This window comes from Capsicum annuum, chromosome 11 (genome assembly GCF_002878395.1).
Source record: "Capsicum annuum cultivar UCD-10X-F1 chromosome 11, UCD10Xv1.1, whole genome shotgun sequence".
Lineage (NCBI taxonomy): Eukaryota > Viridiplantae > Streptophyta > Magnoliopsida > Solanales > Solanaceae > Capsicum > Capsicum annuum.
The window spans coordinates 226,221,884-226,226,427 of record NC_061121.1 but is presented as its reverse complement, the minus strand read 5'-3'; positions in this window follow the sequence as shown (position 1 = coordinate 226,226,427).

Sequence of the window (4,544 nt, the reverse complement as noted above, 5' to 3'; positions counted from 1 at the left end):
AGGTTTGAGTCCCCAACTATATGGTTAGTATCACTAGTATCTATGATCCATTTTTGAGAATCAAAAGAGGCTAAATAAGCGAAAATACATGCACTTATTATATTTGTAGAATCACAAGGTGTGTTGCCAGAGTTGTTTTAGTTGATCATTTGCAAGATTTGCTCATATTGTTCTTTAGTGAATGCAACATTTCCCACCTGACTCAGTTTCTCCAGCTGATTCTCAGATACTAGAGCCTATCCTGCATCTTTAGTAGCCCATTTCTGCATAGACTTAGAATGAGAGTACTGACCTGCACACTGATCATAATAATTCTGATCCATTGCACACTCATGAAGATCCACAGACACATTGTAAGCTGAGTTGGTTCTTTTATGTTTGAACTTCTTCTCGGCCTTGTAATCTTGAGGATATCCAACCAACTTCCAACAGTTTTCCTTAGTGTGCCCCTTCAGTTTGCAGAAATCACACTGCAGATTGAAGTTTTTCTTCAACTTCTGATTGTTTCTTCTACCTGGACTATTTCTCGCATACATGGCTATCTCAAGGTTCTTATCATTAACTGTAGGACTGATTCCCAAGATTCCAGCCTGACTTGCAACATATTTATGGTTTCATCATTTATGACCATTGCATAAGCTTGGTTAATATTTGGGGGAGGGGTCATAAGCAAGATTTGACTCCTTGCTTAAGTGTAGGTATCCTTCAGACCCATAAGAAACTGAAACAGTTTCAATTTCTGCAAATGCAGTACATACTCCTTTGATTTCTCACATTTACACCTAGGTGCAGGCACAAGAGCCTTAAATTCTTCCCACAGATCCTTTAATTTTGAGAAATATGCAGACACTGAGGTAGTTTCTTGAGATAATGTGGCTATCTCTTTGTGCAGATTAAAGGTTCTTGCTCCATCAACTTTGTTAAACCTTTTAGATAGCTCATTCCACACTAGACTAGCCACAGATGCATACATGATTCCCCCTAGCAATTCTTTGGAAACTACATTCATGATCCAAGATAATACAATCGCATTGACTCTTTCCCAATGATTACCTAACTCATTTGAGAACTTCTCTTTAGAGCATGTTCCATCAACCATACCTAACTTATTCCTCCCTAGTAAAGCTATACGCATAGATCTAAACCAGATTGAGAAGTTCTCAACTTCTGTTAATTGAAAAGATATGATTTGGATGTCACTTACATCAGAGGGACTAAGAAAGAGAGGATGATTATAATCCAATGAACTGGGAGTAGCTCTGCTTGTTTCAGCAACATTCACAGGAGCAGTTTGACTGTCTATTGTAGTAGCTTTGTAACCTTTGATTGCAGACTTCTTGATATTTATTTAATACACTAGAATTGACCTTGCTCTACTAGTTTTCTAGTGAGTAATGTCTCTGATACCATGTAATTCCACAACATAGCAGTAGGCTTCTTGTGTATTCAACAATGAAGAAAGTACAGAGTTTGATAGTTGTAGGAGAAGGGAGAAAGAAAGAGAACTGCGAGAGAAAGAAGATTAGGGAGAAGAGAATCTGCTTGCATTCATGATTCTTCACTGTGTATAGTCACATACATTTATAGGCTAGAGATTAGGCTAACTAACTAACTAACTAACTAACTAACCGTTAGCACTAGTGTAACTAACTGAAAACAGTTATAACAGAAAAACAACTAGTCTGTTATTGCTTCTTCTAGATCCTTCTCCATTCTCTTCTTCATACTTCAACAAAATTCGTTGACTCAAAAAATTGACAAGTGTCACATAAATAGAGATGAAGAAATTAAATAGATGACTTATTAATCAGTAACACGTTACATAAGAGTGGTGCAAAGTAGAATAATTTCATTTCACGCATGTGTGACATATTATGCCACAACTTCTAGAATATTGTATATTATCTCTTAATTTAGCTTCTATTTGGTCATAAATTTTAAAGATGAAATTCAAAATTCAAAATTCAAAAATTGAAAATTTAAATTTTAACCTGTGATTCTTGAAATTTGAAATTGTATTGCTTGAACATGTATTTTATTTAAAAAAAATTGACTTTTGTGAGTGAATGTCTAGAAAATTAAAAAGCTAGTCTAAGATAGTCTTTCAGAACTTGTAAATATTTGAGAATCAGATTTTCAAATCTGATCAAATTTCTTAGCCAAACACATAAAAGTTTTCAAAATTTACATCCAAAATATATGGCCAAATGATAGCTTAGTTTTTTGATCGAGCCTGTAATGAAGTCGTCCTTCGATAGAATTTTACCCATGAAGTGATTCTCCATGATGAGTTTAAATTATTCAGGTCTCAAAATGAGTATTAAAACTATAACTATCCTATGGACCCACACAAATTTTTCCCTTGCATTCTAACCCAAAAATCACCTCAATAGTTGATTATGAACTCTTCTTATAAGGTAATTCTTTATTCTCTCATTTCAATATGGGATTCGTCTAAATTGTAATGTGCACGCTTTCTTTAAAAGGCTTGCCTTTTGTCATGGGCGTCCATTATCCTCATTGGGACTCAGCATCCTCGTTGAGGGTTTGCCTCACTATTGTATTGAGGGATAGTCTTGCTCTGATTCCATATGTAATGACATGAGTCTAACTGTGAAGGTATTGTCTTCATAGAGCCTAGGACTTCATGAATTTGTTCGGATTTTAACCTAAAAGGCACCTCAACAGTTAATTATGAACTCATGATTCTTATAAGATCTCTAACTCTCCTCTCCTATTCTAATGCACAATTTATCCAAAATATAAAATGCACTCCTTCTTCAAACACTTGCCCTCCATCACGAACGTCACATGAACCAAATGAGAATTTCCCCCAAAATTCTTCAACTCTCTCACTATATATTTCACCCTCCTATTTATATAAATGGAGAATTCACCCCTCTGTTATGACAATTACTTCTTGTGATTTGTTTTACATTCTTAAAAAATTGGACCCCCCACCCCCACCCTTTATTTTTCTTAACTTTGACAAGTCTCTCTCACACCAACGCAACCCTAATAATGAGAGGTGGAGAGAAGGAAACTCTTTAACATTTCATTTTCATAATGGATATCAATTGTTTATTATCAATATATAACTTTTCTGGTGTTTCTATATAAGAGATATTATGATGAAATGTATGAGACTAGAGAGCCTTCTTCTTTAATCGGAGATGAAAAGTAAGAGCAAATACTCAATGTTTAAGTATTATTTTAGATCACAAATTTTAAATAAATATCTTTTTTAAACAAAAAAAAATTATCTATCAACGATACCACATAATAAATAAATACAAAGAAGGTAGTAATAATAATAATAATAATAATAATAATTGTTTAAAGTAACAATAATTGGTGGGAAACACATGGAAAATGTGTCATCACCATAGGTCCATAAGCAAGTGTATAAATACTAAAGTAGTGTGGCAAGAGGCGGAGTTAGAGTATAACTTTTTGTTTCCATCAAATTCAATAATTTTGATTCAAATGTTAAGTTTATTCTACATGTATAAACTATTGATTTATAATTCAATAGAAATTAAAAATTTTAAATTCATAAACTTCAAATTTCGACTCCAACTCTAAATGAAAAAAATTAAAAATTTTAAATTCATAAACTTCAAACGAATTTTTTTTTTCTTTTTGGAATCACCAATGGAGAATAGATGAGAAATCACATTAATTCTAACATTCCAAAGCATTAATATCTCTATATCGCCCCCTTAGTCCGCTTTCACATAAGGCCAAAGAAAGGTCACTTATATTAATTACTAGATGACTCCCATCCACTCAATTCATTCAATTATAACACCTCCTCCCACCCACCTACCCCTTTAATAACCATATGGTATACCTGATTTTATTAATCCGATTAATTTTGATTTGTGTTGCGTAAGGTTCACTAGTTCTTTTTATAAATGTGGTGTTTGGATCATCAACTTACACACACCTCAATTAATTCCTCCAGTAATAGGTATCGGGTAACCCTGTCTACCAAGGCTAGAAACAGATGGAAGAAATTACCTAGTGTCAGTGGTGGATCCAGAATTTAGGGATCGTAGGTGTCCAGGAGGTCCGAACAAACACATTAACGCACAAAGCTTTAAAGTTTCACCTAGAAACTAAAGCACCCATCCATCGTCTTGATTTACTGGGTACTTTTTTAAGTCTTAGCCAGATTTTATACATTTAGAATATAATTATACGTAAGCTGCATCAGATTTAACGGGTTCCGACGCACCCCAAAATTAACCTTAGGTCTGCCCCTACCTAATATTTATCTCTGTTGAGCATTAAATCTGAGATCTCATGGTAAGACTCATTAGTTTCTTTTCTCTACAATTCGCAATTTTATATTAAGAAGTTTTTCATTCACATGACTCGAATCAACTCGAAACTTTTAGTTAAGGTGAAAGCAAATGCGGATTTACAGTGTCATATGTGAGTAAAATCAGAAATTTTATTAAGAGCATACAAGCTTGTTCAGGATTTACCAATATATGTATAATAAGTAATATTTGACTTGTATATATATTGTACAATTA